Source organism: Lissotriton helveticus, chromosome 2_1, assembly GCF_964261635.1.
Source record: "Lissotriton helveticus chromosome 2_1, aLisHel1.1, whole genome shotgun sequence".
Classification (NCBI taxonomy): domain Eukaryota; kingdom Metazoa; phylum Chordata; class Amphibia; order Caudata; family Salamandridae; genus Lissotriton; species Lissotriton helveticus.
In genome coordinates, this window is record NC_136059.1 from 2,081,707,805 (window position 1) to 2,081,729,009 (window position 21,205).

A 21,205-nucleotide genomic window follows, 5' to 3' on the forward strand; every position below is an offset into this window, starting at 1 on the left:
ATGTTTAAAGCATGAGACAAGGACGTTATAGGTCTACATTTATGATCTTTTTCTCCCTGGACACTGGGGATATGTAGGCTTGTCTTGGTATAGAGGTGGGTATTAGTATTGCTAGAATGGTGTCTGAGGTTAACATTAAGTGGGGAGAGCACATCAATATGATTTAAGAAAGCCAGGGGAGGGAGGGCGGGCGTGACATCCTGCGGGCAACGTCGGCCAGACATAGGTCCTTCGGACCTATTTGCCTGTAGGGGGGGCGGGTTTCTGAGGGAGGGGTGCCTGGGGTGGGGGAGGGCGGGGAGGGTGGGAGGAAGGGCAGGGCACAAGGGTGCAGGGAATTGGTGGGAGTGTGAAGAACACAAATTAAAACATATGCATGAGCATGGTTACTGCACTGAAGATATTATGAACATAAAAATAGAAATCTGTGTATTTTGTGTAGTAGAATTAGCAAAGAATGAATTTGATAGTTCGATTAAAAAAAAGCGAGCAGGTAGCTGATAGTTCCTTAGAAAATAGCCATGTCTCTTAGATTTGTGACGTGGAATGTGTGTGGCCTAAATGATGCTCAAAAGAGGCAAAAGAAGGATTACGACTACGACAAATGAATGTTGATTTTGTATTCTTGCAGGAGACACACATAATGAAAGCGGAGGAGTTCTGCCTTAATCAGTTGGGGTTTCATTTAATAGTAAGCTCCAAACAAGGGATAAAAAAAGAGGGGTAGCTATCCTATCAAGGAGTAAAAATGTGGTAACTAGGAGAAAATTAGAAGATCAATGGGGAAGGTGGGCTATCGTTGAGATTTTAATAGAGGGAGTATGGACAACACTAGTCACGGTTTATGGCTCAACCCAGGATGATCCGGAAATATTAAAGCTATTAGATTCAGAGCTGGCAGCTAGGCCTCCTCAGATCATCATAGGAGGTGATCTGAATATTAACGGGGCAGAGGGCCTGGGAGTAGGTACGATAAGAAAGTATAACGGCAGGAAGAAAAGAGTACATAAGGCCCTTATCGATCTTCTAGGGAATAACACCTTACGAGATGTCTGGGGCACAATAAGAACAGAGCAGACAGGCTACACATATTATTCTGCACCACATCATATTTGTGTTAGATTAGATTATTTTTTAATATCCAATGATTTAATGACTAGAGCAAATATTGACAGACTTCCTCGAATTCTTAGCGATCATAACCCCTTGATTTTAACGATAAAGCAAGGAGGGGGAATAAAGTTAAAAAGGGTATGGACATTTGAAAGAGGTCTTCTCTTAGATAATGAGTATATAACACATATGTCTAAATGGATCAGTGAGTTTTTTGAACACAATAGAGGGAGCGCTTCGGTGGGAGTAATATGGGATGCTTTCAAGGCAGGAGCTCGTGGAGAGACATGCAGTTACAGTGCCTACAAACGGAAATCAGAACGGTTACGATATAGCGATATAGAGAAAGCTGTACTAGTAGCAGAGGAACAGCTAAATAACTGCGTAATAAGGGGTGAACCAACTGAACAGTCTATTATAGATTTAATGAAAGTGAAAAGCGAAGCAGAAGAGGAATTTGCAAATAGAGCAGCAAAACAATACACAACTAGGAGGGAGAGATGCTATGAGTTTAGCGAAAAAGTTGGACGTGTCCTTGCTATGCGTACCAGGCAGATAGCGGCGGAAGGGACGGTTAAGGAGATTAGGGACGAAAAGGGAATATTACATTCAGACCCAGAGGAAATCAGGGAAGTGTTTAGGAAATTTTATCAGTCATTGTATGACGACCTAAATCCCAGCAGTAGCGAAGAGATAAATGAATACCTACAGAATATCCCAGTTAAGACTATTTCTTTCGAAGAGGCAGACGAGTTAGAGGTTATGTTGGACAATATCGAGATCAAAGAGGCTATGTCTAATCTCCCCTCAGGAAAGGCTGCTGGTCCAGATCAGTTACCTTTAGAGTTTTATAAAACTTTCTGGGGATGTCTAGGGCAAGACTTGACTAAAACGATCCAAGCTGCCCAGACGGGGGAGTCTGTCCCAAAATCCTGGGGGGGCGCAGACATAGTGTTAATCCTAAAGAAAGGGAAACCACCGACTGAGCCAGGGTCTTATTGACCGATTACGTTGATGAATAACGACACTAAAATATACTCAAAAGCCCTGGCCACAAGATTCGCTAGCATAATAAGTGCCCTAGTCAGTAGTAACCAACATGGTTTTATTCCTGGAAGAGGGACGACTCACCATATTAGGAAAGTCATTACTCTGTTCGATGCTGTCGAGGTAACAGGAGACCCGATGGCAGTAATGTTGTTGGATGCGGAAAAAGCATTCGATCGGGTCTCCTGGGACTATCTGTGGCATACTCTAGTTAGAGCCGGGATCAAGGGTGGGTATGTGAAAGCTCTTCAGACTCTGTACAAGGAACCAGTCGCAGCCTTAAAAATAAATGGGGGCATTACAGGACAATTTACGATTAAGAGAGGTACACGGCAGGGGTGTCCATTCTCTCCGCTGCTATTCGCCATGTACATGGATCCACTAATATGTAAGATAGAATCATCTCCAGAAATCACCCCATTATATACAGCTTTGGGACCATGTAAGATACTCGCCTACGCTGATGATGTGGCGGTGATAACACCATGCCCCACGGAAGCGATCGAGCTGGTAGAGGCGGAGGCTCAAAGATTTGGGCAAGTCTCGGGCTACTCCCTGAATGTTTCAAAAACCCAAATTATTAAAAACTTAATGACTCCTTGTGATGATAACCGAGTGGTACGAGCAGGGAGGTATTTAGGAATCAATATCTCAGCAGATTTAAACAACCTGGTGGAAAAAAATATTGCTTCGGTAGTTGATAAAGCGAAGAAAGACTTGGATCGATACGAGAACCTACATCTGTCGTTAGTAGGACGAGTTAATATTATTAAAATGTTGATTTTGCCAACATTTTTATATCTTTTCAGGGCAATACCACTCTTAGTCGATAACAAATGGTTTAACATTTGTGAACAGATGATTAACCGTTTTATTTGGGCTAAAGGTAAGACACGTCGGGCATTGAGGTATATGTCACTTCCACGGGAGAGAGGGGGGTGGTCATTACCGGATTTAAAATTATACTACTGGGCTGCAGCACTGCAAGGTATGGTGGGTTTGATTGGAGGGGCAGAGATGGATGGATGGGACAAGATAGGCTCGCTCGCTATTTACGGTTTGGTTTTGGGCACAAATGCTGAAAATATATTTTTGAGATTTACGGAGGAAAGTTATTTTAAAAGAACACGATTCAAGACAGTAATGGCTGCTTATAATATATGGAAAGGATTTTCCAAAAAGGTTGGAATAGGGAAATACAATGCATACACCAGATTCAAAAATAACCCTTCCTTACCCAGCGTCGTTTTCTCAGGAGTTGTATATCAAGATTGGGAGAGGCGGGGGATAGGCAAGATTGGAGATATGTTGGGCGTCCAAGGTATTTTGCAATTCACTGAACTGCAAAATAAGTATACTTTGAATACAAAACACTTCTTTAAATATCTACAAATTCGAAGTTGTATAATGAATAAAAAAGGGGGATCATTGGGCTTCGGAAAAACTATAATGATGGATCTTATAGAAAATGGCTCTGACTGTACTATAAAGAGATTTTATTTAGAGATGACAAAATTAAAGAAAGATGACCTGGAGAAATGGATAGGTAAATGGTCACTAGATCTAGATATAGATAGGGATATCTTTACTGAATCACTAGAAATGGGAAGTAAAATGTTGTGTTCATCGTCTCTTCAGGCCCAACACTATAAGACTTTGTACCATTTATATTATACGCCGAAGAAAATTGCTCAATGGGGGGGTATATCTGGAATTAGCTGTTTTAGGTGTGGCAGCATGGAGGCGAATTTGATACATATCTTCTCGGTCTGTCCGCACCTAGATAAGTTGAAACAGGACATTGGAAACTTTTTCCAGAATGCTTTAGCAACAACAATAGAGCTAACCCCATCTGTTATGCTATTGGGGGTAAACCCCAATGGGCAATCAAATTGTAAATACTTCGTGTTTGTAGCAATGGCGATTTTTAGACTGTTAGTGGCCTCAGCTTGGCTCGACCCAAATCCTCCTACTTACCATCAATGGCTAGGTAAAGTATTATCAGCACAAAAATTAGAAACCGCTATCTATGCCAGGAAGGGGAAAAAGGGTAAAAAACTGGGTATGCAAATTTGGGGCCCCCTCATTCAGTGGAAGTTAGGAACTGAGTGATGAAATATGAAGAATCTGTATTTTGAATACCGGAATTTATGAATATGCATGTATCCCTAAGTCTTATTGTCTTGTATTAAGTATGTCGGAACATGTGTTCTATGATTTTGTATCAATGTGCCCTGCTCATGTCACCAAGGGGGGGGGGGAAAGGGGGAAAAACCTTTTCAATAAAAATATATAAAAAAAAGAAATCATAATGCGTTTATTGTTTAGGACAGTCTCTGGCCTGGTCACTTCCTTGACTCAAAACGTTGAGCTTTTCTCTCACGTTCAGAACACTTGACCGTCCATGTTTTGGCAATCATCCTAACTTCAGGGCAAAGCAGCCTTGAACTTCCCATCCGAGCACAGGCAGCTCACTCTCGCTGGCAGGCTTTGGGCACGCATGCGCAGTCCAGCACTTGCTCACAGTTAGCCAGACTAACCGGATTTTGTAGGCCTCAGAGGCCACTTTTGGAACTATCATAGAAACAAACACAAATTCATGTTAAATTATAGTACTGAAACCCTTCTGTTTACCTCCCACCATACTAATGTTTCCCTATTAGTTATTACCTAGCAAGTAAGCCACATAAATGCGTTTCATACTTACATATCCGATGACTTTTCAGCACAACCACGTGTACAATAAGCACATTCACATTACATTTATTTATATTTAAACTATGCATTAGTTCACAACACAATAACAATACCAATTAGTTAATTATATTGCTTCATGCAAGCAAAATTAGTATGCCCTCATGTTCATGTATGTGCATCTTATACTATTGTTGATTTAATACACCACAACACACCATTAGTAAATGTTAATGTTATGGAACACTGATTTCACAAGGGGTACACAAAATTTTGTTTTGCCACCTTGCTCCATCAATTCCCTCATCTGGTGATTTTATCACCAAATATCTCAAAATTTTGGAAAATCTAGCAGAACATGTTTTGAATTCTTCAGTTTAGTATTATCTATACTCTAGTATCTTTCTCCTTTGAGTCTTTGAAAATCTTCTCCCTGATTTCTTCCATTTCTATTTCATTCTTTTCTCTTTCCCTTGCATTTCGTTCTTGAATTGTCTTCTTTATTGCCTTTCTAAAATCTCTCCTTCCTTTGCATATACAGTATAATCTTATCGGGAAAATCACTATCACTTAAATAGTTATCGGAATTAGTATTTTACCTATTATTGAACTACCTATTTCTTGGAACCAGTGCTTAATTGCTAAGAAACTTTTGCCTAGCTTTCCAAGGACACCTTCAACCTCCAGTGGTTCAATTTCTTTATGCAAATCTGTAATATTTATAATATACTTTTCAAGATTCTGACTTTTATCTGGGATATAAGTACAACACTGTTGCACTTTTAAAATCTGACAGACTCCTCCCTCTTTTGCTAAAATTATATCCAGGGCAAGTCGATTTTGCATCACCATTGCTCTCATAGCAACCATTTCCGTATTAACCATCAGGAATCCTCCTGCTGTATCTGTTGACAATCGATCAACTATTGTGGACAATTTTCTGATTCTATTTGCATTAAACGAAATTCCCACTGCTGGTATCAGTGCTCCAAATACATCACCTATTATTTCTAATACACTTTCTCTATTTTTTCGACTTAAGACTTTACCTATCTCATGCTTTCCATTTGTACCTCTATCTACATGAAAAACTTTAGGAAAGACCAAACCCACATAACGTAGCGCCGAGACGCCTGTGGGCAATTGTTCGCGCTATATTAAATGCCAAAAAATAAATAAATAAATACCAATGGTCTGGTAACCTATAGTAAGCTCTATTCCCACAAATAAAATAAATTCCAGGAAATACAGGATCATCTCCTCCTTTAAATCCCCAGCCCCCTATAATTCTATAGGTATCTTGACATTGACTTGCTCCCACAAAATAATTATCATACATTGAATTTTCTCTTCTAATCCAAAATTTCCCTATATATTTCTCTATATTTCTTGCCACATTCACATTTTTATCCTCAATATTCTCGTCATCAAATGTAAAGTATTTAGATTTCGCATGTTTCATTTTCTCATTTTTTTGTAACAATCCTTCTGTCCTCAACCATATTTAAAAATGCTTTCTCTTCAATTCTCATTTTACATGTCAAATTATTGTTAAAAGCATACTCATGTGTCAGCTCATCTAATTCTAAGAAATAATCTCCCATCTCTTTGGCAGGTTTCCTTTTGTTCAATGTACTATCAATTTTTAATTTTGCAAATATTTCATCTACATTGGAATATTGATATTCCAATTTCCCAGTCTGATAAAACAAACTTGCAATTACACTACAAGACTCCATATGTGAGAGGAAGGTGGTGATAGGTCACCCCTTCTGACACTGATGCTGGCAATTTTACAGAAACATAACAGTCATCGACATTTATAGTTTTAATATACTCAAGCAATAACTTTGAAAATGTATTTTTCGTGTAGTCACTAATTGACCTATCTTGATGCAACTCTGGTTTATACACATGAGTCTCATGAACTTTTTCTTTCTCACTTGACTTATTTAGACTCACATTCGGTTTTAATTTTGTTAAACTATCTTGAAAAGGAATAACAATAGCTAAAATTACCCATAATATTATCAACAATCCCATACATATTGAGCAACATCTACACCATTTTCTAAAAATAGAACATTTTGTTTTGTGGTTGTTGATTGTCATTTTCTCTAACACAGTTTCTTCGACCTTATGTCACCTAAAACTTGTACACCACTCAATTCACTAACAAGTTTTCTTCGACCTTATGTCAATTCTACTCTAAATTATACTATAGTTAAGTTTTTCTAACAAGTTCTTCTTCGACCTTAAGTCAACTCCAACCTCTTCTATATTTACAATATCCGTCTCACAGGACTTCAGACTTTTTACTTAATAACATATGCTTTGAGCACCTATCTCTTTTCTTCAAGGTTGACTTCTTTACTCACTTTTCCCAATCATCTTTGGGTTGTACAGGTTTTCTTGACAGCTATTAACCTCAACAATTGGTGGTAGGACGATGTACGTCCACTCAGGTGATTTATATCTCTGATTTGGACGCCTTACTCTTTTTGGCATTTGAATAGTCTCTATTTTCTTACTCAGTGTTTTCTTCTGGCTAGTGATTTCATTCACTTGCTCCTCTTGTTCTTTTGTTCACTATTTTGAATCTCAATCCACCGGTTTCTTTAGGCCAATTGTCTCCTATGCAGACTTTCTTAGTCTTTGGCTCTACTGTGTTATGCTCCACTCTCCAAGCTCTTTTTCTTGGGCTTTTTCTTTAATGTAGTTTCGTCTGCACTGTCATCAGTTTCACTTTCAGTATCTTCAACTGTATCATTGATTATGATTTTCACAATGTCTTTGTCTTCATCAGACTCAGCTTTTTCTTCTGTTACTCTGTTAGGAACACCTTCATAGCTGGTACTTGGAATCTCATCTTTATCGTGAGTTACTTCCTCTTCCCCAGTCTCAGGATTTCCGTTCCTGCTTTCAGAGTTTTCAGATTGCTCTTCAGTTTTCTCCTCTTCAACAACTTTCCCTTCACTTTCCTTTGCGTCATTACTGGTGTCTGTCTTTACCAATTCTCGATCTTCAGATTGATCTTTGAATCTGGTATTTCCACAACCTCCCTTTCACCTTCACCTTCAGACGCAGAACTGGCTTCTGATACTACCAGATGTCGACGTTCCTGTCGATCTTCAGTATCTGGAGTTTTTTCTGGTTCAGCTTCAGAGTCAGAGTCAGTTGTACTTTCACCGTCGTACGGGTATTCATGTTCAGGCACACAAATGGTGTGACTAGCATGAACCTACCTTTTCAATCCAGCACACTTAACTGCAGTAGTACTGACCAAGATAACTTGACGTGGCTTCTGCCACCGAGGTACCAAGCAATTCCTCCTGTGATGCACTTTCACTCGAACCCAGTCTCCAGGGACTAGATCATGAGCTGGATTTTTCTCTTTGTAATTTGACTCCGTTCCCACCTGGTGGAGCACAGAAGTTACCACATCAGACTGATTTTTGCAGTAATCTAGTATGATGTCGCTTGAGCGACATGTTACATCTGCGCTCAGCTCCTTTGCCGAGGAGAATGGGAGGCTGGCTCCGTGTCAGGCTGGGTTTCGGCCCAAGCACTCGACAGAGTCAGTGGTGGTGTCAGTATTAGACACCCTCAGAGAGGGTATGGACGTAGGCAGATCTCAGGCGCTGGTCCTCCTTGACTTGTCCGCCGCTTTTGACACGGTGGAAAATTCCATCTTGCTTTCCCGTGTCAAGGCGGCGGGCATAGGAGGCTCAGCCCTTATCTGGCTTTCGTCCTTTTTGAGGGACCGGACCCAGGCGGTTCACCTTGGGGAGTTTTCAGCTACCCCCTGTCAGGTCCAGTGCGGTGTTCCCCAGGGCTCTTCTCTCTCTCCTTTACTGTTTAATCTTTATATTGCTCCTCTTATCTTTGCCCTACAGCAGCTGGAGGTCACGGTATATAACTATGCCGATGACCTCCAGCTCATCTTCAATCTGTCGTCTACCCCTGACTCTATCTCTAATTTCCAATCTATCCTATCTTTCATCAGGGACTGGATGAATTTCAACCACCTGAAACTCAATCCCGATAAAACGGAACTTGTGGTGACGGGTGGTTGCTCCAGTCCCTGGAATTCTCTTTTTTGGCCCCCCTCCTTTGGTTCTCCTCCTACCCCTGTTCCCTCTGTTAAGACTCTTGGCATCAAGCTAAATGATAAACTCACTATCCACTCCCAGATTGGTTCGGTGGTTTCTTCCTGCTTTCTCACTCTCCGTACTATCCGCTCTATCTCTCGTTTCTTTTCTTTCTCTGCACTTAAACTAATTATGTCCGCACTGGTCCTGTCCCGCCTGGACTACGGGAACATCTTGTTCAATGGCATCCCTCAGTACAGCCTGCGTAAACTGCAACTAGTGCAGAACCAGGCTGCCCGCCTTGCCTTCGGTCTTCCCAAATTCCACCATACCTCCCCCCTTTTGAAAACCCTCCACTGGCTCCCTGTGCGGGAACGCGCCTTGTTCAAATTAGGCTGCATGGCGTTTCAGGCCAGGACTGGCCTGGCCCCCCTTTTCATATCTTCTGCCATCAAGGCTTATGTCCCTGGCAGAGACCTCCGCTCCTCGGCACAACTTCTTTTAGCAGTACCTCGCTACCGGAAAAAAAAAACAGGGTGGCTCAAAATTCTCCACTCTTGCCCCCATGTTCTGGAACTCTCTCCCCTTCCATCTTAGGTCCCTCACCCAGTACTCCAGTTTCCGTAAAGCCCTGAAGACCTTTTTATTTTCTCAGGCTCTTCTTTCGTAAGCTCTGCCTGCTTTTTCAGTCGACGTCTTAGCGACTGTTCTTGCCCAGCTGGCTGCCTGCTACTTTAGCGCCAAGAAACCGCCCAGGTGTACGTTGCGCTTGAGAAATATTTTAAACTTAATTGTCAACAACTTATCAACTGGTACATAGTCCTGTCTCATCACCCTGCCCATCGAAATCTCATGGGGACGTAGTCCAGTTTTCCTGTCAGGTATGCTTCTTAGTGTCATTAAAACAAGTGGCAAGGCATCAGGCCACTTAAGTCCTATTGCCAGACACATTTTTGCAATTCTGTTTTTAATCGTTCCATTCACTTGCTCAACTACTCCTGAAGCCTCTGGTCTGTAAGCATAATGCAGCTTCTGGCGAATGTCCAGAGCTTCACAGATCATCTGCATAAGCTCATTTTGGAAATGAGGGCCTCTGTCTGACTCAATTGTCACCGGGAACCCGAAACGGGGTATTATCTCACGTAAAAACAGCTTAGCAACAGTCAACCCATCGTTTCTTCGTGTGGGGAAAGCTTCCATCCATCGGGAGAACAAACAAATTATTACAAGAATATATCTAAGTCTGTTGCATGGAAGCAGCTCAACAAAATCCATCTGAACCCTTGTAAATTGACCACCCTCCCGTCCTATGGTTCCCAAGCTTACAACGGTTCTTCTGTTAGGATTAAATTGCTTACATACCAAACATCTTTGGCACAGGCTTTCAGCAATCATTCTGAATTTTGGATTATACCAAGTTTGTCTGAAAAGACGAATCATAGCATCTCTACCAATGTGAGCCTGACCATGGTACATTCTGGCCATGTCTGAAATCATGCTATCGGGCATTACTGGTCTTTCATCTTTGTAAACCCAAATTTCATCTTCCTCTCTTTGTCTGCATCCTGATTTTAACCAAATATCTTTTTCTTCTGCTTCTGCCTCTTCCTGTATCTGTTTCACTTCCTGCCAAGTCTCAACTACAGTGGTTAGCATTAAAGGACTCAGAACATGTTCTTTTAACTTTTCTCGATTGATTGAAATTAGATTTTTAGCACAATGCTTTGCAATTGCATCTGCGTAATTGTTTCCACAGGCAATGTAATCTTCACTCTTCTTGTGGGCTGAACATTTTCCAACTGCTATTTTCTTGGGTAGCTGTATCACATCTATTAGTGTCTTCACAAATTCAGCATTTCGAATAGGTGTTCCTGCAGAGGTCAAATAACCTCTTTGGGACCAAAGCTGTCCGTAATCATGAACCACTCCGTAACCATATTGACTGTCAGTCACTAAAGTTACTTTCACCTCTTTTGCCAATTCACAGGCTTGTATCAAAGCAATCAACTCCGCTACTTGAGTAGAATGAATTCCTTTCAAACAAGATGCTTCCAACACTTCTGCCACTGTACAAATAGCATATGCAGCACTTAGAACACCACTCTCTGTTCTCAGGCATGATCCATCCACAAACATTACAAAATCTGATTCAGATAAAGGTTCATCTCTAATGTCTGGTCGGGGCTTTGTACAATATTCCAGAACATCCAAACGTTTGTGATCCAGCTTGCCTTTCACTTCTGCCTCAATGGTATCAGGTAGCAATGTCGAAGGATTAACATTTACACATCTGGTAACTGTCACATTCTCAGCTCCCTAAATTATTTTCTCATAACGGGTCATTCTGCTGTTGGCCATATACTGTGTTTTTGCTCTAGTGAGGAGAATCTCCACACAATGAGGTACATATACCCTCACAGGAAATCCCATCACTATTCCTTCACTTTGCTCCAGACTTACACTAGTTGCTGCTACTACCAACCTGACAAAACTTTTGCAACAGGGTCCAAAACAGCTGAGAAATATGCAATTGGTTTTCTCAGTCGTCCATGTCTCTGAACCAACACTGACCACGCACATCCTTCTCGCTCACTACAATGCAGTTCAAATTCTTTCTCATAATCAGGCATTCCTAGAGCTGGTGCTTCACACAGTTTCGTTTTCAGCTGTTCAAATGCTTCCATCTCCGTTTTGGTCAAAACAATGGGATCATTGATATATGCTTTTATCAATCTCTGTAATGGTTTTGCAATCAATGAAAATCCACTAATCCACTGTCTGCAATAACCCACCATTTGCAAGAACATACTCACCTGTCTTTGAGTTTTAGGTGGCTGCATTCCTTGTATCATTTTGATTCTTTCAATTGTGAGCTGTCTGATTCCCTTAGCAATCTTGTGACCTAAGTATTGTACTCCATTTTGACAAAACTGCAATTTTGATGGAGACACTTTATGTCCCTCTTCGGCCAAATGATTCAACAAGGCTGCAGTGTCAGTTACACATGCATCCTTTGTTTTTGATGCAACCAAAAGATCATCAATGTACTGTACTAACACAGACTCTCCAGGCATGCTCAGGTTTTCCAACAATTTCTTTAGCAGCTGATTAAAAATCGATGGACTCTGTGTACCCTTGCGGAATTCTGCACCATGCTAGGATACGATTTTGGAAACGGAACGCAAAAATTGGTTGGCTTTCCGGATGCAATGGAACAGTAAAGAACGCATTGCACAGGTCAATCACAGTGTACCATTCTGCATCATGAGGAATTTGGTACAGAATCACTACTGGATTCAGAACAATCGGACAACCTGGGACAACAATTTTATTAACCTTTCTAAGGTCCTGCACAATTCGAAATGTTCCGTTAGGATTTTTCAATCCCATAATTGGTGAATTACAAGGACTGCCCTCTATCTCTCTCAGTATTCCCTGTTCAATCATTTTGTCAATCACTGGAGTTATTCCTTCAATTACTTCTGTAGTCCTTTTATACTGAGGTATATTTGGGTAACTCACACCTTCTTTTATTGTGACTTTCACAGGATCAACGCCTTTCATCAAACCTATATCTTTTCCTGTGAAATTCCATACACTTTATTTCACTGCCTCTTTCAATTCAACAGGAATCTTTTCTCTGTCAAAAACAGGAAATAGCTTGTCCTGCTCTGCCTCAATCATGAGCATTGTCATTTTATACAAGCTATCTTCATCTGGGGTTTGCAATTCCATGCCATCCGGTGAACAGTATATGGCACAGTTCATCTTGCACCATATATCCCTACCTAACAAATTAACAGGACTACTATCGCACACCACAAATTGATGCATATCTTTGAAAGTTCCAATTTCTATTTCTACTAGTTTTGTCAAGGGAGTTTTTATCTGTCTGTTAGCTACACCTACAACTTGAATGGTCTCTCCCGACAGAGGAAGATTTTGAACTTCCACTGATCTAACAGTAGAACGGGTAGCACCAGTGTCCCCTAGGAAAGTTATTTCCACTTCATTCACCTTTCTGCTGACAAATGGAGTTGACTGATCTACCTCAAGAGTGGCTCCAAGTACACACTCTTCTTCCTCTTTCAGGCACCGTCAGAAACTTTCATCCGACTCACTGCCATCCTCCTCTTGTAACCAATACTGAGGACACGCATTCACTCTTTGCGGTCTTTTTACCTGTTCACCTCCGCTGAATCCTGTCTCTGCACTGTATCTCTGCTGGTTTACACTGTATGGCAGTGGCGGTTGTGGCACCTGACTTTGCTGATTTGCTATCTGCTGTTGTTGCGGTTGCTGTTGATTTACCTCAAACTGCACATGCGGATTCAATGATGTATTTTCTCTGTTTAGTCTAGGCGGACATTTACACTCTTTCTTCCAATGCCCGAACTTGCCACAATTGAAACATGGAAATTTCTTTTTCAATTCATCAATATTCCCTACTAATTTGGGTTTACCCTTAAAACTACCTTGATTCCCTGTATTTTTATTCTCCATTTGTGCCCCTTGCTGTTCTGCTACTTTCACTTGTGCCCACATGGCTTTCTCTTTCAGCTTTTTAGGTCCTGTGGCGATTACAGTGCGAAGCGCTGTCTCGCCAGAGATCTATTGTTAGCAACTCTGCTTTCCAGGAGACAGCACCTGGCCGCGCGCATTTCCTCTCCGAGAAGGTGATCGGAGCGGGCCATGCGAACGCGCTCGCTGTGGCCAGCTGCTGTCTCCTGGGAAGCTCCAACACCACACACGCATGTGCATACACAGAGACACACACATGAGCGCCCATGCACTCACGCACACATGCATACAGAGAACCCACCCCCGCCGTCGCATACACACACGCGCCCACACACACACACACACAAGTGCCCCGAGACCCCCCCAACAAGTAAGGCCCACTTACCGCCACTCCGGACTTCAGCCACCACCGCGGGGCTCTCCCTCAGGCATGGGAGCCCCGCGTCACCAGCACTGCTTCTCTCCGTGGGCGCGTGCGCGGGCTTCCGAAGACGGAAGTTTCGCCCCACGGAAGGTTTCGGTTTCGTTCACCTCTGAATCGCTGGGGGGGGTGTGGCGAGTACCCTTCATTTAGAACCTGCCCTTCGCCAGGGAGATTGTTGCTCTTATCAAAGCTTGTTTAATAAGTGGAACCTTAGCTGTGCGCTCGGTAATCTCATACAGAAGCTAATATCCTGAAAGGGCCAGGATGCACAATTAATTGATTGATTGGCTGCTAAGCTTGCGGGGCGGATGCATGACATAATGGCTAGAACCTTAATTACATATACATGATGCACTGTTGTGCTTTTCTCCCAAGAAAAAGTTCACTGTGTAGCATCTTTTTTTATAAAAGAAGGAAACGCATCTTTAGAATGTACTGAGACAGATACAGGAGCAAAAAATAAAATGAAAGAGGTGTGACGCAGAGGCCAGAGCGGCTGACTCCAGGGAGCGGGGCTCATAGTTCGATCCTGGGCCGGCAGTAGCTCTGCTCAGCACCACGTGACTCTGGGCAATAGCTCACTTAATCTCCCTTCACCCAGTGCCCTGAAACCTTAAACGGTGCACCCAGTGCCTTGAAACGTTAAAAGGTGACATGGTCTCACTTTACAAATATGGATTGTTGTTGTGAATAGCTGAAAAGTGAGTTTGCTGGATAGCCACAGTTCTCCTTAGTGTTCCTAAATTCTGAGCTGTAATAGCTCCTTTCCAAGATCACCTTGAATGAACTATAAACGTGGGCAGAAGAACATGCTTCGGGCCCTTTCTTCCAACCAGAATATTAAAAGGGGCCTTCAAATATATTATCGTAATGGACAGAGGGACGTCTTACTTGTGACTTACAAAAAGGCAAACTAATTTATGGTATTTTTTGATCCTATAATACGGCTTATGATAATTTTAAAACAAACCTGCATAGCACCACCTTTGGCAAATTGGGTGTCCCGGCACCCCCCACCTGTTCATCATGGACAGTATTGTACTTTGGAGCTCTGGTTATCAGTCCTGGAGAGATTGCTCACTAGCTAATTAATCCTTTATTGTTTAACCAAGCAGGTGTAATTATGTTCACTGACCCGCCTTTCGTGTTGCCTGCTGGCTCTCGCAGAGGTATTACGACATTCCAACTCAAACTAAGTGCCTTATTGGCGTAGAACTGCTATGTCATTTTCATTGTGCAGGTAAAGATTGACGTCAAAACTAGGCTGTAATAAGATGGGTTGCGTTTTAATGTTCGATTACAAGCGTCCTTGAATTACATATTTTTTTTACAGATTTATATAGCGCGAACTCGACCCGAAGGTTTTGGAGCGCTATACATGAGCACGCACCAGTTACTTTACACAAGGACACATTCATTTTTTTGATAGGCACATTACGTGATTTGCACAGAATTACAGGACGTGGAGTCGACCCCGAGGCTCGAACCTTGGTTTCCCAGCTCCAAAGTCGGTAGTCTAGCCGTCCACATCCTCTCCCCAGGGGAAACAACCATTACAACGCAACTTTTACAACGCACTACCATTACAACGAAACTTTTACAACGCAAAAACCATTACAACGCATGTATTTACAACGCATGTTTTTACAACGCAGGTACCTTTACAACGCATACCATTACAACGTAAGTATTGGTAAGTATATAATTATATTTTAAATTTTATATGTTTGGTTTTTTTTAAGGGGTATTTTTAGGGTTCAGGGTCAGTTTTCAGTTTTTGGGTAAAGGGGCATTTTTAGGGTTCAGGGTCATTTTTCAGTTTTTGGGTAAAGGGGCATTTTTAGGGTTCAGGGTCAGTTTTCAGTTTTTGGGTAAAGGGGTATTTTTAGGGTTCAGGGTCAGTTTTCAGTTTTTGGGTAAAGGGGTATTTTTAGGGTTCAGGGTCAGTTTTCAGTTTTTGGGTAAAGGGGAATTTTTAGGGTTCAGGGTCAGTTTTTAGTTTTTGGGTAAAGGGGTATTTTTAGGGTTCAGGGTCAGTTTTCAGTTTTTGGGTAAAGGGGTATTTTTAGGGTTCAGGGTCAGTTTTCAGTTTTTGGGTAAAGGGGTATTTTTAGGGTTCAGGGTCAGTTTTCAGTTTTTGGGTAAAGGGGCATTTTTAGGGTTCAGGGTCAGTTTTTAGTTTTTGGGTAAAGGGGTATTTTTAGGGTTCAGGGTCAGTTTTCAGTTTTTGGGTAAAGGGGTATTTTTAGGGTTCAGGGTCAGTTTGGGGTTTTTGGGTAAAGGGGTATTTTTAGGGTTCAGGGTCAGTTTTGGGATTTTGGGGTACAGGGGTATTTTTAGGGTTCAGGGTCAGTTTTGGGTTTTTGGGTAAAGGGGTATTTTTAGGGTTCAGGGTCAGTTTTGGGTTTTTGGGGTACAGGGGTATTTTTAGGGTTCAGGGTCAGTTTTGGGTTTTTGGGGTACAGGGGTATTTTTAGGGTTCAGGGTCAGTTTTGAGTTTTTGGGGTACAGGGTATAAGGTAAAAATAAAATAAAATTAAATTTAAATTAAATCAATTAAATAAAATTAAATTAAATTAAATAAAATTATATTATTTTCAATTAAAAAATAATAATATATACTTACCAATACTTACGTTGTAATGGTATGCGTTGTAAAGGTACCTGCGTTGTAAAAACATGCGTTGTAAATACATGCGTTGTAAAAGTTTTTGCGTTGTAAAAAATTCGTTGTAATGGCATGCGTTGTAAAAGTATGAGTTGTAACGTCATACATCCTCTCCCCAGTGATCTTACTAAAGACCTATCGCCATGTTGTAGCACTGTGAAAGGAAGGTGTAAAGCCACATTCAATGGCGCCTTGGAATAACGAATACCTAAGTCAGCCCTGTCTGGATTCAAACCCCTGACCTGCCAGTTGGACACACAGCTCAACTCCGGCCTCTTAACAAGTATTAGAAGTGGGCGGGATCAGAAGGGCACGGCGTGCCCCTACTTTTAAAAATTATGTCAGTCCGTTCCCCTACTTCTTTGTTTTTAAAAAGCGTCCCAGGACTGTAGGAATAGTCCTACTTTTAAAATTTCAACTTTTATCTTTCACCCTGTGTGGTGCTTATCGAGGAAGGCCTCTGCAGTGCCCACAACCTCCTTCACCTTCCCCTCTGTGTCTAGCGGCCTGCATAACAACACCGAAAGGGCCATCAGTGTTAGGTTAGCATGAAAACTGCTACCTCTGGTGGCCCTGCTGCTGCCGTGATTCACACCTCATTTAGTGGGGCCGCTACTTGCATGCACCCACTGTGACCAATACAATATCACATCAGGATACTTTGGCTTCCCCACCCTTGACCTGCTCTGCCCTTTATTTTCGGCTCACGCAGACGGCCGGTTGCCACCAGGAAACAACAAGCATTTGCCATGCAGCAGGTCTCGCATTTACGCAAGTTTTAGCTATTGGCATTGTAAATGACAATGCCTTTTATTTATGTTTTTTAAACATAAATAAAAAGCATTGTCATTAACGATAGCAATAGCTTAAACTCGTTGTAAATATTGTTATCATCATTGTCTGTGTCCTGCTTTCTGTGATAGTCACAACAGAACAGTTCAGAGATGATGCTCACAAGCTAAGCAGTATGTTGCCTCGCTCATTTGGTCTTGAATAAGCCACATAAACAAGCAAGACTCCTGCATGTCTGGAGCAGAGCAAGAGTTTCAGATGGGACCCCCCCCCCCCCCCCCCCATCAGCGCTTGGACTAAACTCCAGTAGAAAGATAAAAAGACCATTTGCACTCAAAAGTGCAGCATGGGGCCTTTAGACAGCTTTGTACTCCTTTTTGCAATGCCAGTAGGTTAAAGAAAACAAGCAATATTAAAAAAGCACAGTGGTTGCGTCATTTTGTAGGTGCGTGCACCATGCATACAAAAAACAATAAGTAGCGCAAAAGTATAGTTTTTTTTCTAAGCTTGTCTATGGCCTGGCAGCCTCATTCCTAGAAGGAGATGGTGAATGGTCTTTTCTTTTAGCACGGTATTTATGGTCTGGTGGACGTGGTACAGGTAAGTTTTTTTTTATTATTTATTTATTAGTTTTCACTTTTATATGGCGCAAACTTTACCCGCAGGTATCAGAGTGCTTTAAATCAGCATGCTTATAACAAGCAAGACTAGCACTCTACATTACTGCCAACTTTGCTTAGCATAAGCAACAACTAACCATTCACAAACAATGTTTATATACCAATTGCAAATTCAAGAAAAAAAATTAATGCAAAGCATTGTCATTTACAATGCCAGTAACTCAAACTTTAATGCTGCGAGACCTATTGCATTGCAAATGCTTGTTCTGTTTTGCATCAATTTCTTCACTGCAATATTTTGCCTGTCTCAGTACTTTATCTACTGAGCTCGACTGCCATCCTATCCTACTGTGTCTAATCATATCTGAAATTTAGGTCTCAAACCATATACAAATCTATATATGAAATGACTCATGTCCTTTTCATTCAATTCCTCATAACCACTATACTGTTTGAAAAACAACCTTTCATAAAATGAATGTACAGTTTCTTTTGGCTCTTGTGTGGTCCTGTCTATTTTCACCCAATCAGTTTCTTTTGGAGGTATTTTATTTTTCAACCACACTATTCCTTGTTCGTATTTTCTCATTACGTCTGGTGACGGAGCTCCCGTTACTTTGTCTCTGGGAAACTCTTCTCTTGGCCAATATACAGATATTTTGCATTCTGTCCATAGGTCTGCTGGCACTACTATGTCAAACAATCCAGCTAAATCAATCCATAACACTTTTGACACTTTTACAAATCTGTCTGCTTGTCGATACCATTCCACTGGTTTCTCTCTCAACCTAGGAAAATCATTTGTGAATGACAATATATCTTGTCTGCTCCAAGGAACATGCACATATCCTCCTCCAGGTATCTCTCTCATAGGAAACTCAGTTGCCACTGTCTCTTTTTCCTTGATTGGAAAAGCAAATGTGGATTTATCATTGGTTTCTTCTTTCTTCTTTGCCCATTTAACCCTCCATTTACCTACATCTCCCCAATTCGAAAGATGTAGAAGCAATATGGAACAAAGATTCCGTAATAGAGGCTATGACAAACATGTACTGAACCAAGCTGCAAAGAAAATCAACAAAATCAAAAGGGCTGACACTTTGAAAACAAAATCTCCCAAAACCGAGGATGATACAATGGTACGTATGATCACAGAATACAATGGTCTCAATGTGGTGTTGAGAAAAAGTATGACTAAACATTGAGGACTGCTAAAGGCTGATAATATCTTGGCACAAATATCCCTACACGATCTTTGATTACGTTCAGACGAGGTAGGACCCTTCCCACCAGACTAAGTCCCTCTATGCCCAGAGGACCACAAACCAACACTTGGTTAACACCATACACTTTGGGATTTCACAAATGCGGCTACTGCAGTATGTGTAAGTGGGCACAACACAAAGTGAAAAGCTTTAAAGGACCGAACAATCAGACCTATATTATCAAGAACAACATTAACTGTACTTCAAGATTTGTTGTGTATGTGATCACTTGCAAATGCCAAAAACAATATGTAGGTAGCATTATAAGACCATTGAAAGAAAGGATCACAGAACATGTAAGAGCACTAAAACAGGGTGATGCTAGATATCCAGTGGCTACTCATGCAACGTTGTGGCCAGCACAAGTGACACACAAACAAATTTCCTTCTTTGGGATTGACCAGGTAGAACAACACCCTAGAGGGGGGAACAGGGAGCTACATCTTTGCAGGACTGAGGCCCTATGGATAATGCATCTGGAATCAGTCAAACATGGCTTAAATTGTGATTCTGAGATGCAGTATTTCTTAGGCTAAATGTACATTATGAGAAACATTATGTTGTCCCTACAGACGCTGCGCTTTCGGCGAATTAAGTAACAATATGTGTGAATTGTGGGGGTTGAGCCCACTATTTGTTAATAATATATGTACCTCATTTAGACAAATGTAAAAATTGTATGAATGTTTGTTCTTATGCTACCATATCCACATGTATGTCTTCAGTGGACCAGAAACTACACAATATTTGGGTCACTGGGGCCAGTACCAAATCAGTTACTACTATCGTATATTGTATGCTGTACACACAGTGCCAGTCACAATGGTGGTGGTACTATGTCCTGTTCTTTTGGTTATACAGGCTACCACATCTAAATGTCTATTTACAGTGGACCGGAAACTACATAAGAAATGGGCCACTTGGGCTAGTACCAAACCAGTTACAACCATCTTACATTGTATGCTGTACACACAGTGCCAGTCACATTGGTGGTGGTACTATGTCTGGTACTATGTCCTTTTCTTCTGAATACACATGTCATTTCACAAAATATATTCTCTTTATATTTTCACCCTTCATATCGGGACCTCTGCAACATTATCATCAATCGTTTAGATAAACAAATAGATTTGTGGATAGGATTATTCATTATTGGTATTCTTTTAAGTATGGCCCATACAGTATTGACAGTGGCTTTCCATACTATTTACATGTCCGCACATCCTTTTGAAATGACAATACCTTAGACGAACAGTCTAGAGGTTTGCGGGATTTCTCTCTTGCGACCTTCGCATACTCACTTCCTGTCTCATATTTGAAGACACCCGGGAATTAGTTTTAGCAGTCGAGCGCACTACGCCGCAACTTTTCACATACTCCCTTCCGGTTTCCTGTTTGTGATTCAGCCGGAAACAGAATTAGCGTTCCAGTGCACTACCAGGCAACAAGTGCTTGCCGTATTTGAGCGCATGTGTTCTTCACTATTTCGTTGATGTATCCATCGCCACGAGTGGGACGCCGTATTCACTGTGGGATAGACTCAGAGGTACGATTTTTAATGGGACCTTGTATGCGACAGCGCTTCCAATTGATTCTTCTGGCCATCACCTGCTGAACAATCCATCGACATCTAGATTGGATCGGAATTATCACCAGTCGTGGGGTAAGTCACCAGTCCTTGAAATGTTACGTTTACTATCTGTTCGTGTGTAGCAACACTAACAGTCCGCCAGTCCACAGGTTCATTTGGAGTTACAATAAGTTCTCCCCCTCTTCTTCCCCATTATAGGGATTTACTGTACTATCCATTAGGATTTAGGTATGTATTATGCATATCTATGTGTGGTTTTATCACAGTACGACTTTATCTATTTTACACGGTCCTTTTAGGTGACACAATATTGGAGGATTATAATCACAGGTGTTTTTGGTCTTCTTTTTTCCTTTGCCTTCTCACGCATCTGGGTGGC

At 41.4% G+C, this 21,205-nt stretch overlaps 1 protein-coding gene across 6 annotated transcripts in view; it reads left to right on the forward strand.

The window, feature by feature from the left end:
* The window catches only part of LOC144819055 (kynurenine/alpha-aminoadipate aminotransferase, mitochondrial-like), a 442,105-nt gene that overhangs the window by 41,035 nt on the left and 379,865 nt on the right, over positions 1 to 21,205 (forward strand). The gene's annotated exons all lie outside the window — the stretch shown is intronic.